The sequence below is a fragment of the Muntiacus reevesi genome, chromosome 4 (assembly GCF_963930625.1).
Source record: "Muntiacus reevesi chromosome 4, mMunRee1.1, whole genome shotgun sequence".
NCBI classification, from domain to species: domain Eukaryota; kingdom Metazoa; phylum Chordata; class Mammalia; order Artiodactyla; family Cervidae; genus Muntiacus; species Muntiacus reevesi.
In genome coordinates this window covers 79,261,745-79,284,370 of record NC_089252.1, presented here as the reverse complement: position 1 = coordinate 79,284,370, position 22,626 = coordinate 79,261,745, and positions in this window count along the sequence as shown.

The window sequence follows — 22,626 nt, the reverse complement described above, 5'->3', positions numbered from 1 at the left end:
TGGTCATAACTTTTCTTCCAAGGAGCAAGTGTCTTTTAATTTCATGGCTGCAGTCATCATCTGCAGTGATTTTGGAGCCCCCCAAAATAACGTCTCTCACTGTTTCCACTGTTTCCCCATCTATTTGCCATAAAGTGATAGGACCAGATGCCATGATCTTAGTTTTCTGATGTTGAGTTTTAAGACAACTTTTTCACTCTCCTTTTTCACTTTCATCAAGGGGCTCTTTAGTTCTTTGCTTTCTGCCATAAGTGTGGTGTCATTTGCATATCTGAGGTTATTGATATTTCTCTCGGCAGTATTGATTCCAACTGGTACTTCATCCAGCCCGCCATTTCTCATGATGTACTCTGCACATAAGTTAAATAAGCAGGGTGACAAAATACAGCCTTGACATACTCTTTTCCCAGTTTGGAACCTGTCTGTTTTTCTTTTACCTAGAGGCTTTTAAAACTTTACCCAGAGGTCTTAATTGCAGAACTAATGTGGGCTAATATGTGTTAATAGTGATTAACTGCTAGTGTATGCATTATTTGTAGCATTTCTCTTGGTCTACTGTACCTATATATAGAAATATAATATGTGCTTAGGGACATTTTGACAGAAAGAAAAACGCTTGATAAATATCATGAAGTATAAATACAGAGCACTCTGAGAGTGAATGAATAATAAGATATTTTTGGACTGGGAAAGGAGGATTGATAAAGTCCTCCCCAAGGGGCTGATATTCAGGTCGATATTGGAAGATCAAGTGGGAGCTTATTAGATAAAAAACTGGAGGAAGGAAGAGAAATGTTGAGCATTCCAGTCCACATGTGAGCATGTGCAGTGACCCTGAGACCTTTAGCATTTTCTTGCGTTAGGAATTGAGAGAAATGGAGTCTATACTTTCTATGGTGAAATACTCTCTAAGAAAACAGCCTCTTCATCATGACATAACCATCTTACTGAACAAGCTGGACTCTATTTAGAAGCATAAAACAATGTTTATTTTCCCCAAGTTCTTCAATGTTGCTCTCACTGTGATCCTTTTGCTGAAACTGAATGATACCTCAGATAGATTTCAAATTTTTTTCTGATTGTCTGAGTCACAAAAAGAGTCTCATCTCATCTCATTCAAAGATCCAGCCCAGAGCACAGAGGGCCACCCCACCTCCTCACCCACTGCTGACTTTTCCGGTTCTTGATGCACACATGCGTGGATGCCTCCTGGATGGTTACCTTACCATTTCCTAGTTCTACTTTCATATCTCGTCAGGAGATTTACTGGCAGGTGAAGTCACTGGTGCAGTGTAATCAGTCTTCGGTTTCTCTGGAAGCGCCTAACTCCTTTCCCTCATTGTGGGACTGTGGTGGACCTTTCAACACTCCAGTAATCCTTTCCAATAAAAAAATCTAGTTTTACTTTATGATCCCTGATGGTGAGAATTAGGCTGACAAAAGTGGACTCTGGGCAGGTCCCACGTGGTCTTGCATCTTTTCACTTCAAGACATAGATATATTTGGTCTTTGGTTTTATGGCCAGTAGTGAAGCAGTGAAGAGCTTCATGTGTAACATTCTTACTGCTGCAGCAAGGGGTAGAGTGGTGAGAACTGTGGGCAGGGGCCAGTTCATGCTAGGTCTGGTAACCCTGAAGTAAATAAATACGTTATAAAAACAAGGATATATTGAAGTCTTTAAAATGCTAATACATATCAGCTTCTGAACTGAAATTCAGCATCTCCCAAATGTTTCTGACAACTCTAGCACCACAGAATTAATTGTGCTACACTGCAATTTCATGATCAGTATTGCCATGTTACTAAAAACTGTTAAAATCTAGAAAATATCTAGAAACACCAGTATGTGTATAAATCATCCTGACTTATGATCGTTTATTTATAATAGCAACTAAAATAAACTCACTCTTCCTAAAACTTTGAACAATTAGTAGTTAACATGAGAATAAATATAAACCATGTCATTTGCTAAATGATGCTTATAGATTTAAACAAATTCTTCAGTGAGTCATCACTAACTCTGTCTATTAATCTAATACCTAAGTTTCTTTATGGGAAATGTCTACTAGCTATTATTTCAGATGTATACTGTACATTAAAATTTAATTTTTAGCAACAAAAATGGCTGTAGTGTATGTAGCATAAAGCTTGGTTTTAGGAAATTTAGGGCCAGTTCCAATTCAGCTATTGTCCATGCCAATCATAACCTAATTTTTAATGTCTCTCTCCTCTATGATAGATAATGGATAATGGAAGGTTTTTTATGCATACTTTAAACCTTGTTGAAGTGATTATATAATATGTTTTCATGAACACATTTCAAATCATGAACACATATAAATGAACATCAAGTAAGTGGAAAACATTTCTATCATAACCTTTCCAGAATTAGTCCTATATTTATGCCATGTTCTACTTTATTTTAATTATACAGAGCTTAATTTTACAAGCATAGAAGGCAAGTTCCTGCATCAGATTTTGAAGGGCCTAATATGACACCAACAGCTAAAGCACTGAATGAGCCACTATTTTCTGAATGATTATGAACATTTCCTTCTTCAGTGACAGCAATTAGATCTTACTTGTGATCACCATGACCTTTTTACTTAATTATATTCTAAAATAATTTGTTGAATATAGAACTAGAAATTTGGTCTTCATTATGTGAATTAAAGTTTGAATCAGTGAAGCATAATTAAAGATTAAATCATAGAACAAAGGAGTTAGTATTATTAGATCTGTGTGTGTTACATGAGGTTGGGGAAAAATCTAGAGATATTAATTGTCAAAGTGCATGTTAATTAGAAGCAATAATTTCATGAGCACTTGGAAAGGGTGTCAGAGGTCTTTGGATTCAGTTTTTTAAGAGGAAACTGAGATTCAGAGAAGACAAGTATTTTCTTCAATTCAGAAAGTATGTAGAGGGCAAAGTTAGTGCCAGAAAGTGCCTCCTAACTCTTTTGAAGGCTGGTCAGTATTTACTGAAAAATTTAAAAAAAGAAAAGACTGAAGCTCTACTTTGGAAAGCCATGTCTATTAATGGTCCTTGTTTTATGCTTCTACCAATGGCCAGCTGAAAGTCTTAAAGCCAAGGTTTACAAGGTTCACAGTAGTTTAGGTCAGCAGTTCTCAAAGATTTTGCCCACAGGATCTCTTTGAACAGTGAACATATTTGAAATGTAGAAGTCAATGTAATTGAATTGAAAATGTAAAATTCAAAGTTTCTTAGTATATTCACAAATATGGAAATCCATCACCATTGTCTATTTTAGAATACTTTCATCATCTCAGAGAGAAATCCCATAACCTCTAGCTACCACTCTTCTGTCCCTACACCGTTATCAGCCGCACTTCCAGCCCTGAGCAATCACTAATCAACTTGGTGTCCTTATAGATAGGTTTCCCTATCCTAAATTTCCCACGTGAATTGGAATCATAGAGGATATGGTCTTTTGTGAAGAGCTTCTTTCACTTAACATAATATTACTGAAGTTCATTCATGTTGTAACATGTATTAGCACTTCAATTCATAAGTAACATAATTACTATGTTAGGCTGCTGCATAACATAGTAACACAGTACTGCAATTCTTTTTATGGCCAGTTAATATATCTATAGGTATAGGTCTATTGATAGGCATCTATGGTATTTCTACCACTTGGCTTTTATGAATAATGCTGCTATAAACATTCATCAACAAACTTTTGTGTCGTTCTTATGTCTTCATTTCAGACCTAGGACTAGAATTTTTGGGTTAAATGGAAACTCGACCATTTGAAGAACTACCAAGTTGTTTTGCAAAGCCTATTGTGCCACTGTACTTTCCCGCCAGCAGTATATGAGATTTTTTTTTTTTTTAATTTCTCCATGTCCTCAGCAACACTTGTTTTCACCTCACTTTTTAAATCCAGACGTCGTATTGGGCATGGAGCCATATCTCATATGGTTTTACTTTCTATTTCCCTGATGATTAAATATATAGAGCCTCTTTTCATATTTTTCACTGTATTTCTGAGTATATATTTTAGTCATTGTTTTAGGATTTATGAAATACTTTTTAACTTAAAAGAATCAGTTTCAGATTTATACTAGTTTAATTTTAGTTACCTATAGAAATGTTACTTCTTTATAGCTCTATTGCCCTTTTCCTCTTTTTGTGGTATTATTTTTATAAATATTGCATCTATTCCTGTCAGAAACCCAGCAGCACATTATTATAACTTTTCCTTTACTATCTGTTAATATCTCCTTAGCCCATTACAGCTTTGTGCCTACCCATCTACTTTGTGTCATTATTGACAAATGTATTACACATATTTACATTTCCATATGTTTAGGCCCAATGATAAAATACATTATATGCATATAATTTTATACATATACATACAATTATTTTTAAATAAGAGAAGAAAGGAGAAAATACATATTTATAATGTCATTTATAATTACATAATTACCTTTCCCACATGTATTGAATACATTGAAATTCTCATCTGAAGTCATTTGCTTTTAGTCTTTAGATTTTCTGGTAATGTAAGTCTGCCGGGAGTAAGTTGTCTCATTTTTGGTATCTGAGGAAGTCTTTATTTGGCCTTCATTTTTGAAAGACAATATTGGTGAATATAGAATTCTCTTTTGAAAGGTTGGGGTTTTGTTTGTTTTTTTGTTTGTTTGTTTCCATTTGAATGTTTTCAATATGAATCTCATGGCCTTCTGGTTTCTATCATTTCTGCTGAGAAGTCAGCTATTAATCATATTAGAGTTACCTTGTTAGTGAAGAATCATTTTTCTCTTGCTACTTTAAATGCTTACTTCTTATCTTTGACTTTCACCGATCTTACTATGATATGAATGTTTGATATCTCTTTGTGTTAACCTCCTTGAAGTTCACTGAGCCTAGACTTCTAGGTTATTTATTGTTGTGTAATAAATCTGTGAAGCTTTCAACCATTAGTTTTTTGAATTTTTTTTCTTCTTTCTTTCGCTCTTCTCCCTCCAGATCTATTGTGCAGATATTATTGCATTAGTGGTGTCCTACGTTTCCCTGAAGTTTTTCCTGTCCTTTCATATTCTTAAATTTGTTTGCTGTAAACTAGGCATTTTCAATAACATGTAATAATAACTCTGGATACTAGTCTCACCCCATTCCTGGGCTTTTTGTTATTATTTACTTGTTTATCTGTTTAGTGACTGGCTGGATTATTTTAGTAAAGTTGATCCCCCACCTACCCCCACAGTCAATTCAGTCTGTGATACTGCCCCTCAGGAAGGTGCAGCTTATGGTTTACACCTTGTCACCTTGGAAAGTTAACCATAATGAAATCTCTCTAGCTTCCCTGAATACACCTAGTTGTTAAAACCCACTAACTGCCTGAGTGCTGTTATTTTCAACATTGATTGTTGGAGCATAAATTCCTTTCTAACTTAATCCATTTGGATTATGACATATCAGAGGAATAGCTTCAAACTTCAGTGTTATATTTTTCTGATGCCAGGAGCACTTCTCTAATCTGTCTTCTTCCTTGATTCTCTTGCAAACTAGTCAATTTAGAGTTTAGGCTATAAATTCATTAGATCCACATGTATCCTTTCATTTGTCTTTCAATACAACCCCCGATATTCTTGAATGTTCTTTAAACTTCTCCACAATCTATTGCAAATGAAGTCAGTTCCTTTGGGAGGAGATTGAGAACTCTGTTTTGAGGCTTCCTTCTCTCCAATGTAAAACCTCTAAGCCAGGCTCTGGAGCTGGGAGTCAGAACAGTTGCAAGCCTACCTCTGAATGACACCCCAACTCAGTACCTGACTGATAGGATGGAGATGCAGAAGTCTAAGGTCTCCTCATCTTGCCTCTCCTGGTGCGGAACTATTTCCTCAGGAGCCAGGGGAAGGGCTCTCAGGGTCCCACCATTTCAGTGGTATTGTATCTGGTACAGCCTCCAGTGGGATTTGAGTAGAAGAAAGGAATTATCACCTTTTTGCAATCATGTGGGACTTAACCTCAGCATCAGGTACCTGGGGGCAGGATGAGGAATGCTGAAGTCTTGTTACTTTCAGAAATGAAGCCCTCTGGCTGGGAACTGGAGGGACAGGGTACCCTGATTCTGACTACAACAGTCTGAAGTAGAATTTCAACTTCCCTGAGCTAAAGAGGTGGCAGAGATGATACAGGGAACAGTCTTGGTTCAAACACCACAAACTCAAACTTTCTTACTATTTTTTCATAGCTTTTCTTGAATTAGTATTTTTTCATTTGATGTTTGCTCTTAGCACTGTTTTCAAAGGCTTCCAGTGGTTGTGTTGTTGTTTTGTAATTTTCAGTTTCAATGGGGAGCAGGGAAGAGGAGCTGCAGGGAAGAGGAGCTACTCATAGTGTCATCCCAGATGTGGATCTCTTTTCCCTTCATTATAAATTAAAAATTTTCAAATCTCAAATATGTATACCTTCAGCTATCAAAGTAATACTATCTGTATGCAACTTCTGTATGTTCTCTTCCTGTTCTCACAGCCTCTGCTATATACTCATGAGACAATGAGAGTGAACAAAGTAAATAATGTCTTAATACTGTCATAAGAAATAACCTTGACCTTCCAGACCCTCTGCAAGTGTCTTAGGGATTCTTGCCAGAAGTTGAATCACACCTTGAAGAAAATTAGATTTTTCTCCTTTGAAATATATATATTTTATTTTATTTTTGTTGAAGTATAGTTGATGTACAATATTATATAAGTTATAGGTGTACAATATAGTGATTCATAATTTTAAAGGTTATTCTCCATTTATAATTAATATAAAATATTGGCTATATTACAGTATATTTATTATTATTAAACTTTGGCTGCGTTATGTGCTTATTTTATATACAGTAGTTTGTAATTCTTAATCCCCTACCCCTACCTTGCCTCTCCCTTCTTTCCTCCTTTCCTCACATCACTGGTTTCTATTTATTTGTTCTTTTTGAAGAACAAATTTTTTTTGTTATATTCACTAGTTTGTTGTATTTTTTATATTCCATCCTTAAGTGACATCATACTGTAATTGTCTTTCTCTGTCTGACTTTTTACACTTAGCATAATACCCTCCAAGTTCATCCATGTTGTTGCAAATGGCATAATTTCATTTCTTTTAATCACTGAATAGTCTTGTATTGTGTCTGTGTATGTGTGTGTATATATACATATATTTCACCTTCTTTATCCATTAATCTGTTGATGGACATTTCCATTGCTTCCCTATGTTGGCAATTTTAAATAATGTTGCTATGAACATTGGGGTACAGAAATACATACATTTTAATAAGAAACAAACCCAGCATATTATTGACTAAGGTTCATATCCGAGTTTCTTGATTCCATTTTCTGGGACCATTCCACCACTATATTGTGTATTATACTTTGTACATTGATTCATTTCATTAGTACAGCTGTGAGTTGAGCACAGAAAATCAATGGGAGTCATTTACCAAGAGATAACTGAAATAAATTTATATGTAGAATAAAAATAAGAATAAAAAATAAAATTCTTGGCAAGATGACCTTAATGCATTTCACTTTCAAAACCTAGCTTAAAAAATCCCAAAATATTGTTTGAAAATCAACAATAGCTTGTTAATTGAATCACTAAAGCAGTCTTTCATGGGCACACTAATAAGGAAAAAAAGTAAGTTTGAAATTAATATCATATTAATATCCTTGACATACAAAAATTAGTCTCAATCATGGAAACCTACTTTAATTTTCAATGAAGACATATGCAGAGTTATTTATGTAGAGAAACTAGGGCAAAAGGACATTTGGATACTGACTTTATGTTTGATGAGATGAGTCAAGCAGCTGCCCTTAGCATCAGTTTGTATGCAGAACATGAGCTTACCAAGGAGAGATGCTCTTGAAGCCAGTATATATTACTTAATGGCCAAACACTGGATCTACAAAAACTTCAGAGATGCAAAATTAGCAACTCGGGGGACCATGGAATTAACAGCATGCTAATTTGTGGCTCTGGAGAAAGAGCCTGCAAGGGAAAGCATGAACTGAGACCATTAGCTCAGATTCCAGTTCATCAGAAAACTGGCAGAAGGAAGAGCTGCCAATTATTTCCTTTACTTCCTAGAATGCAGTCAGAATGAACTTTATTACTAGAGTTCGGAAGCATTAGACCACGGTTAATAGGCTGAAAAGAAAGATAATGTTTGCCGATGAGAAGACAGATAGCTAAATTGTTCACTGAAGTAGAAATGGCTACTCAGCCAGACACAGAATCCAGTGTTGCTCTAAAAGCAAATCTGGGATGATGTGTTTTGAGTGCAAGAAATAGTTCACGCAGAAAGAGCTACAAACATAGAGAAATACTAGACAAGCATAAGGTTTAAGTGTCTGTATATTTAAAAATCATCTACCTCCAGTATCTTTTAAAATTTTTGTTAATTAAATGTTGTTAATCAAAGGGAATTTAGATCAAGGACCCTCAGAATTCAGTGATCTAGAGAAAGCAACTGAAAATTAAAAGTTAAGCATTATATTATGATTCCAGGGTTTTTATGTTTCATATCAGATAATTTATTACTTTATATCAGGTATGAGGACAATGATGATTTAGTTCATTTAGTTTTCTACTTGTGAATTTCTTGAGGAATTCAGTAACTGTGTGGAACAATTATTCAGGCTGATAAACACTTTATGCTTATTAACAAGGCTGTGTAATAGAACACATTATGAAAATATATCAACATAATTTTTATAATTGATTAAGTTGAATCATAGAACTTCCCTGGTGGTCCAGTGGCTAAGACTACAACACTCCCAAAGCAGGGGGCCTGGGTTACAGTCCCTGATCAGGGAATCAGATCAGACATGCTGCAACTAAAGAGTCTGCATGCCTCACCAAAGAACTGGCACAGCCAAATAAATAAATATTTTAAAAGTCAAAAATTTTCAAGTTTTTCACTAGTGGGTCACAAGTGGCTATTTAAAAGTGTTACATTCTTGCTCTTTCTTAAAAATCTAGAGGAATCTTTACAAAATTAAATGTTTATTTGGGGCCAGGCCTTATTTTATTGGGAAGTGTTCTTTTTGTATACATTGTAAGTCTGGTGCAGTAGCATCTTTTAAGAAGAATATAAGGGAAATGTTAAGGATATTCCCGGAAAATCATTAGGAGTCTTGTCACTCTTCTAATCCCATCTACAGGAGAGGAAGCATTAGGAATAGATGTGCTGGGATCTATAGTGGAAAAGAAAGTCGAGGATTTTATTAGCACAGTTGGTATTCTGTGTCCTCTGACATCTCATTTATTTATTCATTCATTCATTCTATGATTCTTTTATTCAATAAACTGTCAAGCACGAGGGAACTAAGCATTGGGGAAAGAATAGCTCCTGTCCCGTTCTTATTCCTTGGAGATGATCAACAAGTATTGGTATCTTATTCTCTGGGACACAAGATGAAAGAGTAAATTTCTACAGTGAGAATATGTGCTCTTAGAATGTAATATAAGAAAGAGGACGTCTTCACTTTCACCTGAGAAATGAAGAAGAACTCACACACTGTGGAAGGAGAATATCCCTCAAACCAGAGGAAACAGAATGAGGAAAAGGACATCAATATACATTCACATGAGTTTTTCAAGGAATGCAAACTTGAGTGTAGATTTTCTTAAAATGATGCAAACAATTGTAGGCATTAATCAGTCAGCAGTGAATGCCTTATCCAGCTCCCTGAAATCTTCTATCTTCCTGTTACAACAGTTCAGCCAAATGGTACACATCTCAAGCAACATGTCTCCTTAAAACCTTATTACTCAAGTGTCACTTGAGCTGTCTCAACTGTTGCTTCTGTGTAATATCTTCCTCACAATTTTTCCATTACAGAGGATTCTGGGCTTGGATGATGAAAAATCAAAGCCTTCATGAAGACAGATTTTACTTTAGATGCTGGAAAGTTTTTGAATATCTGCCAAATTTTGACTTCATATTTCTTTGTAACTTATAAAGTTTCTTTTTGTTCTTTGTTCTTGTCAGATTTTATCTAAATATAAAACAAAATTTCAGTGTAGACTTTTTAAAAAGTGTTCTTTTCCTTTGATATCTGTGACTTTTCACAGAAGACTATATTGTTTGAGCCATTCTAATCATGACTGTGATGTTCACGAAGGTATGAAAGTTAATGTAGTATTATCCAGGGGTAACTCTGAGTGAGCTTCTTAATTCAGAGAACAGTAAACTGAAGTGTTCTGGGGGTTTCCCATGTGGGATGCTAAATAGGTTTTAAGCATGGGCACATCCAATTTTCAGGGCAATCCAATAGGGTGGTCCCTTTTTATAAATGGGGCAGCAAGGGTTGGCAAGTTCAAGTTGTCCAGGGTTTCACTGTAGTCAATGTTGGGCTGATTTTAATCCAAGACCACCTGACTCCAGGGATTATGCCTGTCCTGTTCTCTTTTGTTATACTTCTTTCACATTTGATATCAAGAAAGAAGCAAAGGAAGGCAGGAAAAAAGAGGGAGAAAGAAATAGAGGGAGGAAGGAAGGGAAGAATGGAGGGGAGGGAAGGAAAGAAACCTGGGCTGGTTTAGTGCAAGGTCTAATACATCTTATATTTTAGGAATGTTTTATTTTAACTCTTCTTTCAAAAGACCTACCTTTGAAATATAAACATACTTGTTGTTCAATGTAAGGATGTGAACGCTTCAGTAAGAAAGCTCTATCTCTACTTGACTTTCTCTGCTTGTAATACAGGGGAGCTTGCTGACAGACTGATAACTCAGTCATTCACAGCTCACTGATTACACTGCATGCGAAAATGGAAACTCAAAAAAAATTATTTGGCACTTTCATTTTTAAAAAATATATTGAATTCCTTTATTATTCTCTAAACTTCAGTGACTTGACTGAGATTCCCACTGATTTTTATTATTACAAAACATTCCCTTGAAAAGATGTTTTATTTTCATTCCCCTTAGTATCAGGCAACTCTCATGTATAGCACTGGTAGGTAGGAGACTGGTTGTGAAGAAGAAAGTGGAAATCAAGGAGTGTTCACCTTAAATGCAGTGATCATGATAATTTACATAAAATTTGTCTACATACTACTGGTTTCTTAGAATAAAGAAGTCATCTGGTTTGCAGGTCAGTGAGTGTCAAGGTACAGAATAGAACATTGACAAACTGATAAATTAATATTTGTCTCATTTATGGAAGCACTTTATTGCCGAAACAGCTCCAGGTCCACACATCTCTGAGTACACGTATCTCCACGCGTGCCTGAGTACATAAGTGTGCGTGGCCATGGCCATGCACAGATGCACAAGAGTGTGTTTGTGTGTGCATGACTATTGCAGTGGAAAGCAGTGATGACTGACTAAACCAATTCTAGGGTTGAGAGTGGAATCCCAAAGTGGTAACCGTAGCCTGCATATGGTTCTCATAACCCAAGGCCCAGCAGCCTTCTCTTTTGCTATGGTCTGTCACCCTTCCCTGAAACATCAACATGCTCTCTTCCCAACCCTCAGAACTTACTAACTTTATGAGAGGACATTCCAAGGGTACAAACTTTTTCCCAGGTGGGAGACAGAGCTGTAGGTTCTAACTTGAAGTTCTCTATCATGTGTATCTCTCTACTCTCCTTTTCTTGTGTTTCCCTCCCATGACTGTAGAGAGAAACAAGAACCAATTGTAACTTTTTCTGCAGTATCTGTATTATCAGAGGTTATCTCGGCCACATTTGATGACTGAGTTAATTATTGCTCAATCATGATTGTAGTAGCTCAATTGGTAAAGAATCCATCTGCAATATAGAAGACCCAGGTTCAATTCCTGGGTCAGGAAGATCCCCTGGAGAAGGAAATGGCAATTCATTCCAGTAGCCTGGCCTGGAAAAGCCTATGGACAGAGAAGCCTGGCGGGCTACAGTCCACGGGGTCACAAGAGTTGGAAATGACTGAAGCAACTAAACCACCACCACAATATTGCCCAATTAGACATTCCTTCACCAGAATAGAAAAATAAAAAGTGAATTGGAAGTGTAGTTAAACCAGAGTCAAACAAAACAAATATTGCCCCAAATAAGGATTTCCCTGATGGTCCACTGGCTAAGACTCCCCATTCCCTTTGCCGGGAACCTGGGTTCCGTTCCCGGTCAGGGAATTAGATGCCACAGGCCAAAACTAATGATCCTGTGTACCATAACTAAGGCAGCCAAATAAATAAGTAGATATTTCAAAAACAGAACAGTGAATCAAATAATACATATTTAACACTCTAGTCTCCTCTTACTAAATGTCCTCAATTCTGAGCTAAATTACCTATTTTCTACTGCACTTCTATTTGAAAGTTACTTGTCCAACATCTTTATGTTCTTATTTGTGTAGAAAGTTAAAAAAATATAATAAGCTTTATTCTTGCTTTTAACAGCCTGTAGCAAAATGAATAATCATAACTAATATTGAATACTTACTATACTAGATACTATTCTAAATGTTTTACATGACATTTAATTTAATCATTATTTGAACTGATTATAGTCTATGTAAAGATGACAGAAGAGAAAATTTAAGTCACTAACTAGCTTCATCACTTATATATGGTGAAAGTGAGGGATGAATAACACAGAATAGCCCCAGAAATCATATTCTCGACTACTACTCCATATCCCTATACCTAACATGTTTCATATGTCCTAGAGTTTATATGTATTCCATGCTAAGTCGCTTCAGTTGTGTCCAACTCTTTGTGATCCTATGGGCTATAGCCCGCCAGGACCCTCTGTCCATGGAATTCCCCAGGAAAGAATTCCAGAGTGTGTAGCCATTCCCTTCTCCAGGGAATCTTCCTGATCCAGGGATTGAACCCAGGTCTCCTGCATTGCAAGCAGAATCTTTACTGTCTGAGCCACCAAGTAAGCCCTTATGTATTTTACCTACATATTATTTTATTTGAACCTAAATCCCATAACATAGACAAAAGAAGCAATTGTGAATGGTCTCACAATTTCTAAATGCTGACTTTATCGATAGCATCCAGCTCCAAATTTATCCAAGGTTTAGGGCTTTTTCTATTGCACTATTATTCCTTTTAACAAGCTTCCTGGCTGGACCACAATTTAGATAATCTTATATGTTCTCTAAAACTCTTACTTTCTTAATTGTCATAGGTCATCATTTTTACCACTTTTCCTTATACTTACAGCCTCTGTTTTGTTCATAGTTCCTGCTCAGTCCCAAAATACCTTTTATAACTATGACAACAAACATTCTGACACATTGCAAGTGTTCTTTTCTACAGATCTACATTTATATGTGGCATTCATAAACCAGTCTCTATCCATAGTCAGTGTTTTTATATACACATGTAGGCATGCTATATTTGAAGTCAATATTGCCATTTAAAATGAAAAACAAAAATATTAACTAACATTCCTTTGTTCTCTTTGCTGTAGGCTGCTAATAACAGAAATGAAGGTGATTATGTTTCTTATGTTACTGCACAAATCCAATCATCTCCCAGATAAACAATGAAATTTGACAATTAACTTTCAAATAGGTGCTCTATAGAAAAACCAAACTGATAATTTACTAAGATTAGACTTGAGGACTTTCAGAAAGGGTGACACTGGATTTTTAATATGAATCATTTGATTCATTATACTTGTTTTTATGTTCTTTTATTTTGTTTCACTACTTCCAAACCACTTGTAATTTCCCTATGGTCGTCTAGTTATCCATGTTCCTTATATTTGCTGTATTTCTTTATCAGTCCCTTTCTTGTTTTTATTATCTCTCTGAACGTATGCATGTATATGTGTGCACTTTAAATTATAGATTAGCATTTTAAGGATAAAACACTGACATACCGAGCAACGATTCCTCATATCCTACACTGAAGGCAATGAGGCCCTTCAGAAATCAGTGCTTGGGCTGCTTTAATGCTCTGGGTCATTTCACAGCCCGACAAGTAAATCCTACAATAATCCATCTTGCTGTGACAGGGAAATGCAGCATCTTATATATTAATAACATCCCAAAAAAATCCAACTCTACAACTCAGTGGAAAGGAATGTATAAAATCATCTCCCATTAACTCAGAGCATTAATTTTCATTGCACATCGTGCACCTGTTGAATAACAAATTTTTTCATAATTAATTTTTTTCATTATTTTAATCAATATTTTAAAATATCTTGAACTGTTTCTCTAGGTTAAGCAATCTGCTTTTCCTGGTGGAGGAGAAGACAAATACAACAGAGGTGAATGACTACTTGCAAATTGTTATTAAATCTATTCTTTTATCTTTTATGTATTAATAACTAAATTTTTTTAAAAATTTGACTACCTGTCAGAACTATTCAAAGTGCTCAAACTTTGAAAAAAATATCATACTGTCTTTTCCTTTTTGGTTCTTATGTCTTATACAGAAAATATGTTAATCAATGAATTAAGAATGATTTCTAGACTATGTATTGGGTGTTGTGAGAACAGAGTACAAATAAATCAAGGAAATTTAATTCACAAATACATTTTAGTAAACAAATGAACATATAATATTGTTTATCTCTATGGAAGATTCTCACTAGGACTTAAAAGCACTTGTTAGCATTAACATTTTCTTTGACTTTTTTTCCCCCAAGAATACAATAAAATTAGATATGCATGCTCAGTCGTGTCTGAGTCTTTGTGACCCTATGGACTGTAACACTCCAGGCTCCTCTGTCCTTGGGATTTTCCAGGCAAGAGTACTAGAGTGGATTTCCATTTCCTTCTCCAGAGAATCTTCCTGACCCAGGAATCAAACCCATGTCTCTTGTGTCTCCTGCATTGGCCGGTGGATTATTTTACCACTGAGCCACCTGGGAACCCCTACAATAAAAATACAGCCTTTTGTTTAGATTATTCCTGGCATCATCACTAATACCATTCAAGAAAAATAGAATGTGTATGATCTGCTTCTCACTAGCAATAGTGTTAGGAGTGACCTAGCATTTAAATTGACTCTTCCCAAGTGGTGCAGAGGTAAAGAACCTACCTGCCAGTGTAGGAGATGCAAGACACTTGGGTTCAGTCCCTGGGTCAGGAAGATCCCCTAGAGGAGGAAATGGCATTCCATTTCCAGTGTTCTTGCCGGGAGAGTCCCATGGACAGAGGAACCTGGCACCGTCCATGGTTGCCACGCAAAGAGTCAGACATGACTGAAGTGACTTAGCCTGAAGATCTGATCCCTGTGATGAAAATGTTAGGGAGTGATTAAATTCAACTGTTCACCTTCAGCTAGTCTATCTATTTCTGTTATGGAAAAAATTAAACAACTTCATGTTCTGTGCTTATGAAATCCCTTAAGTTTCATCTGATAAAGAAGAAGCTATGTCTTGGTGACCTAAATTTAGTTCCTTACTGTGTTATGGAAGCCATATAGTAATTATGAATATTATATGCAAGTATAAATATAGGGTAGCAAAGCATACAGGTGCATGAGTGAATTTGGTTTATTCACATCCATGCTTCATTGTCCAACTGGACCTGAAGTAAAAAGCACATATTCAGAGAGAAAAAAATTCCTATTATTCTTTTGTTTCAGTTGATTAATCAATTTATTGTCTACTTCCCTGGTAGCTCAGACAGTAAAGAATCTGCCTGCAATGCAGGAGACCCGGATTTGATTCCTGGGTCGGGAAGATCCTCTGGAGATGGAAATGACTACCCACTCCAGTATTCTTGCCTGGAGAATTCCACGGACAGAGGAGCCTGGTGGGCTATAGTCCATGGGGCCACAAAGAGACAGACACAACTGAGAGATTCACACACACACATAATATCAGCATTCACAAAACCCATATTTATTATCAACTTCTGTAAAATACATTTTCTTTTTTCCAGAGAATGGGTGATTTATACAAATTAGAGTCTACTGGTCGCACTATGTGAACTTGCAAACTTACATTTACTTAAGGGAATGACCGAACAGCTTTACCTCACTTAGGAATTCTCATCCACTGATGATGGTTGCCTATGTTGCACAGAACCATGAAGCTGAATCTGAGCTCTGTAAGGAGTGCCTGAGGTAATTAGGAATGGCTTAATGAATGAAGGAAACATAGTATCAGCGTGTATGCCAAATATATCACATGTTTTTCTAATTCTTTCAGGACTATTTTATTATGAAGAGTAAACTGATTTACTAAGAAGTAGGTTTAAGTTTTCATTTCCTTGAACTAACACCAACAAAAATTGTTCTCCATTTTCCTTGAGATAGATATGTTTACTGTGATGTCTTATCTTGTGCTATTTTTAATTTTCTAAGCAGCTGTTGCCCCTAAAAATAAGATGTCCCGCCTAAATTTTCCTTTCTATTGCAGTAGTTTATGGAAGAGAATAACAGGGTCATAAAAGCATCATTTTTTCCCCAGTTTGATTAAAAAAAAAAAGGAAATATGTTGGTTTACAATACTGTGTTATTTTCAGATATATAACAAAGTGATTCAGATACATGTATATATAAATATACATTATATATATATAATAATACACACACACATTTTTCAGATTGTTTTCCATTACAGGATTTACAAGATATTGAACTGAACACTGATTCAATTACAAGACATTGAATACTGATTCCTGTGTATATAGTAAAAGATTGTATACAGATATGTTAATCCTCTACTCCTAGTTTATATATACCCCTTTGATATCTCTCCTTTGATAACTATATGTTTGTTTTCTATGTATTTAAATTCATTGCTCTTTTTTATATGGACACATTTGTATTTTTTAGATTACAGATGTAAGTGATACCATATAATACTTGTGTCTATCTGTTTTACTTATTAAGATATTCTCTATGTCTATCCATTTTGCTGCAGATGACAACATTTCATTCTTTTTATGACTGAGTAATATTTCATGTATGTATATACCACATCTTCTTAAGCCAACTGTCTGTTGACAGGTACCTGGATTGTTTCCATGTCTTCGTTATTATAAATAGTGTTGCTATGAACATTGGGGTGTATGTATCTTTTTGAATTAGAATTTTCATCATCTTTCAGGTATATGTTTAGGACTGGAATTTTTGACTCACATGGTAGCTCTATTTTTAGTTTTTTAAAAGAACCTTAATACTGTCTTCCATAGTGACTGCATCAATTCACATTCACAAGAGGTGGATGTCCTTTTAAATAATAATCTTGCTGGGTAGAATATCCTAGATTGCAGATTTTTCCCTCAATATTTTCAATATATCATGCCACTGTCTTCTGGCTGCAAAGTTTTTGCAGAGAAATCAGGTGATAACCTTATGGGGGTTCCCTTGTAAATGACTCTTTGTTTTTCTTTTGATGCCTTTAAAGTCCTCTCTTTATCTTTAAATTTGCCATTTTAGTTATGAAATGTTTTTAGTGTAGATCTGTTTGGGTTCATCTTATTTGGGACCCTGTTTTCTTCTATATCAAGATCTCTCTTTCCTTCTTTAGATATGGGGCATTCTTAGCCATAATTTCTTCAAATACATTTCCAATCTTTTCTTTCTCTTTCTTTTCCTTCTGGAACCCCTTTATGTTTAGACATGGTTTGTGTTACCCCATAAATCTCATTTGTTTGGATGATTTCCCTTATTCCGTCTTCAAGATTGCTTCTTTGTTCTGTGAATTTAGCTTGCTATTCATTCACTGCTTCTAGATTGGATTTTATTTCAGCAATTGAGTTATGTAATTTTTATTGGTGGCCTGTATTTCCATCAATAATGCTTTTTAAACTCCTTTAAAATTTTTATTACCTCCTTTTTGAAAATGAGGTCTAGTAGATAAGTGAGGTCTCTTTCATTATTTGTTCTTTCAGGGCATTTATTTTGTTTCTTTTGTTGAAAGTAGTTAGTTCCTTGGCTTTTTCGTTTTACTTTATCTGTGTGACTTTAGGAGAAATAGTTATCTACTTTCGTCTTGAAGGTGTGTCTTTATGTAGGAGCGTCCCTGTGTAAACAGAGTCCAATATTTTGGAATGCGATCTGGTTTCAGTATGGGCACCAGCTTTGTGATTTTGCTCAGAAGCAGCCCCACATCACCTCCCTTTCTCTGTTGTATTGGTCCAAGATCTAGTGCTAGGCTGGGGCTGGCAGTTGGGGTGTTGTGGCTTCAGGAATTGAGATGGCCATGCTGCCCTCTGAGATCTGGGCTGCCTCCTTCCAGGACTCTGCCCCAGATCTAGTGCTGAGCTGTGGTGTGGAGTGATCAGAGACAGAATGCTCTTGCTGGACAATCCACCACTTTACGGAGGTGCTGACAGTGGCCACTGTGACCTCCCCTGGCCCACACCCCAGACCCTCCAGGGTTGTCCCCGTGTAGCTAGATGAGTCCTTTCCCAGGGAGCTCACAATTTAGTGCGTGGCCACGGCATGTTCTTGTGGCACTGCCCTACACAGTGACGGTGGACTCTGTGTCTCCACCTGGATCATGACCCAGGCACCCTAGTCTGTCCGTGCATAGCTAGACCTAATTTTTACCATAATCTCACCCCAAGGTGTGGTGTGGAGTGGGCTGAACCTGGGTTGGTAAGCACAGCAGGGAGGCAGCCCCAGGCATGGCTCTCGCTGCCCTCACTGTTGGCACGTCTCATGTGCACGCTCCTTGAGAGTGCAGTGGAGGTTTCTCCAACACTCTGTGTGCCTCAGTGGGTTTTCCAGTAGGGTAGGTGTTTGTTCTGTGCAGAATCCCAGAACTAGGCTGTGCAGATTGTGACTCAACCCACTCACTCCCCAGAGCAAGGGTCCACACCTGTAGACTTTCTTTTCCTTACAGATCCCTCCCAGGGGCACAGGTCCTGACCCAGTGCCTTTTGGTCCATCCTACCTGGTCACATGGAGATCTTTCTTGCAGATTTAGCTGTTTCAGAGTTCTTCCAGTTCCAAGTTAGTTTTCCATGAGAATTGTTCCACAGGTAGGTGTATTTTTGATGTGTTGGTCAGGGGAGGTGAGTTCCATGTCCTCCTACTCTGCCATCTTGATCCTCCTCCCCAAATAATTTTATGGTAAATATGCTTAATATGACTTATAGAAAATGAATCGTTAGACCATTCCTGTACAAGATACACTAATTCCTTGCTAATCTCTTTATCCAAGGGAAAATGTAACCTGTGATAATCCTGTAATATTGATATAAAGATCAGATGGGACCATATTAATAAAAGCACTTTGGAAAAATATATGAATGTGGATATTTTATTACTTATTTGATTATCATTGAGTGAAGTGATATGAAAAAATGCTCAGAAAACAATTTCTGAAGGCACTATTAGTTGGGTGGGTGATAAACTGATAGATATCCAAGTTGCATTTTCATATGGACCCATGCTTTGATTTTTCATATGAATTTGCACAGTACAATAATATAAAATTTTACTACATTGGTTTTTCTTTTGAACTATCTTTATTATAAATGGAATTGAAAGTTTAACAAGACCCAAGGGATGTCTTATATCCTTAACACATAGAGGAAAACTACGTTCCCAGCTACCACCCATTAAGGAATATTCAGCCCAACCTCCCTTTCCCATAAGTCAGGCTGACAGCATCTCAAGTCAAAAAATATAGCAATCTGCCTACAAATAGAATTTCCCCAAATGTAGTGAACATAGTTATGCCTTTCCTGACTCTTCTAAAACCAATGAAGAAAAGTAATAACAACAGGAGAACAACAACAACAACAAGACACTAAAAAAGAAGCTTTAATTTTCCACCATTTCCTACAGGAGGGAGTAAAGTTCACTGTCACTCCTGAATCTCATTGGCAATTTCTAATATTTTGTGTAAATTACTTGATGGTAATTGACAGGCCACCATGTAGGGACGTAGGATGTTTTTAAGTCTGCTACCATAAGCAAGTGATCACTGTGATCTCATAGTGTGGAGAGCTTTGGGAAAGTAAGATGATATTATAACCTGAATATTGGACATGCACCATTGTCTTTTTTTTTTTTTAGCTCTACAAAACCATTCATATCAGCTGATGTATTTCTAATGTGCTTTTTCCCTTAGATTGAGCTAACTTGAGGTTTCTGTCCATTAACCAGATATTGTAAAGATCTTTGTGCAATTCCAGGGAAATGAAGTATTTTAATACAAAGTAATAACCTACACTGGATGTTTTTATCTAAAAGATGCTAAAGGGTATGCAGACAAACATTTGCTCTGAGAAGAACTACAGGTCATTTTTTTTTTTTTATCTAAACTCCTTAGATGGGTTAAAAGAATTCCCTAAACTCCCTCAAGTTGTATGTAGAATTATATGTAAATACGTTTGAGTTTTCTCTATGGGAAAGGACTCTGAAGCACTCGTCAATTTCTCAGAAGGATGAAACCCCTCCAAAAAAAATCAGAGCCACAAATTTATATTCAAATTGTAAAATTGCATTTCTTCTATCATTTTTGCTGCAAAACTAATTTAAAAATAGCAATTTTTGTCTCACTTATGAGAGTTTGACTTAATATTCCAGGCTGTGTCTGACTCTTTGCGATCCCATAGAGTGTAGCATGCAAGGCTTCCTTGTCCTTCACCGTCTCCTGGAACTTGCTCAAACTCCTGTCCATTGAGTCAGTGATGCCATCTGACCATCTCGTTCTCTGCCATCCCCTTCTCCTGCCTTCAATCTTTGCCAGCATATAGTGAGTCAGCTCTTCACATCAGGCGGCCAAAGTATTGGAGCTTGAGCTTCAGCATCAGTCATTCCAATGAATATTAAGGATTGATTTCCTTTAGGATGAATTGCTTGGATCTCCTTGCAGTCCAAGGGACTCTCAAGAGTCTTCTCCAACACCACAGTTCAAAAGCATCAATTCTCCAGTGTTCAGCCTTCTTTATGGTCTGACTCTCACATCCATACATGACTATTGGAAAAACCATAGCTTTGATTAGGTGGACCTTTTTTAGCAAAGTAATGTCTCTGCTTTTTAATACATGGTCTAGGTTGGTCACAGCTTTTCTTCTATGGATTTAAAAGGAGCAAGCGTCTTTTAATTTCATGGCTGCAGTCACCATCTGTGGTGATTTTGGAGCCCAAGAAAAGAAAGTCTGTCACTGGTTCCATTATTTCCCCATTTATTTGCCATAAAGTGATGGGATCGGATGCCATGATCTTAGTTTTCCATTCAATATTCATTGAGTTTTAAGCCAACTTTTTCACTCTCCTCTTTCACCTTCATCAAGAGGCTCTTTAGTTTGTCTTTGCTTTCTCCCATAAGTGTGGTGTCATCTGCATATCTGAGCTTATTGATATTTCTCCCAGCAATTCTGATTCCAGCCTCTGCTTCATTCTGCCTGGCATTTCGCATTATGTACCCTGCATAGAAGTTAAATAAGCAGGGTGACAATATACAGCCTTGATGTACTCCTTTCCCAAAATTGAACCAGTCTGTTTTTCCATGTCTGGTTCCGACTGTTGCTTCTTGACCTGCATACAGGTTTGGGGCTGTATATAGAAGCTGTGTTGTGGGATTGAGAATAAGAAATAGGTGATGTCCTGGGAATGTAGCCATGAAGTAGAGAGTTAACTAGAATATGCTTTGAGGTCCCTTTCAATGCAAAGATTTGATGGTTTTTTGAGGAAGGAGAGTTTCCTTGATCTCCTGCTGAATCTGTTAAAAATAAAGCCCACCCAGGAACAGAGAGCAATTCCTTCCTTGTTGCTACTAAACCTGGGGAACAGAAGAAGGGACATGGAAAAAGACAGATGATATTAGATCTACCCACTGTTTTTGGTTTCATTGCTTTGGGACATGCTCACTGAGAATCTTTTATGATTGGTCAATATTTTATGTACTATGATATTTTTAAAAATCTCAGATGCTGCACAAATTTCCTCTAGTTTAGAAATGATAATGAAAAACACCCATTAGAGTTATTATCATTACCTTATACCATCAACAGAGTACCACCCAAAAGAAAGAAGTGCAATGATTAGTTGTGCAATTTTAGACACATAGCTTATTAAGTATTTACAACATTGCATCAGAGATATGAGATGGTTCCCCAACAAAATTAGTAGCAGTGATTGACTGATAAAAAACTGAGATTCAGTGAGGTATACAGAGTTGGAATTTGAGCACTGTCTGTCTGACTTGAGAGTCAAGATTTTTAACCAAAAAAACTAAAGTTTTGCTACCTTGGTTAGCCACTGATTTTATACCTCAGCCAGAATAGGAAAAATATATTAAGGAAAGATGAGGATACTTGGGTGTAAAATATCCAAAGGACAGGATCAAAGAGATGAATCTTAAGGGGGAAAAAAAAAAACATGAGAAATTAACAACATGAAGTTCATTGCAGGTGAAACTATCCACACACACAAACACACGAAAGTCCATCAGAGATGAGATCAGAGATGAGTGTTCAAAATGAGGACAATAGTGTCTTAATTTTAATCTTTCTGAATTAGACTACCCCTGGAATAATATCCATTCCCTTTTGGGCATCAATTTTACTAATACCGGCAAACTGGTGGGGCTTGGAATGGTATAGGCAATAATAATATATAACATTTAGATTTTGTTCTATAATAGAAACATGCAGTTTTTAGGTTCATGGGATCTGGAACTAGTCTGCTTGGGTTCAAATCCTGGCCTTCCCATTTTGAAATGTTATAAGTCATT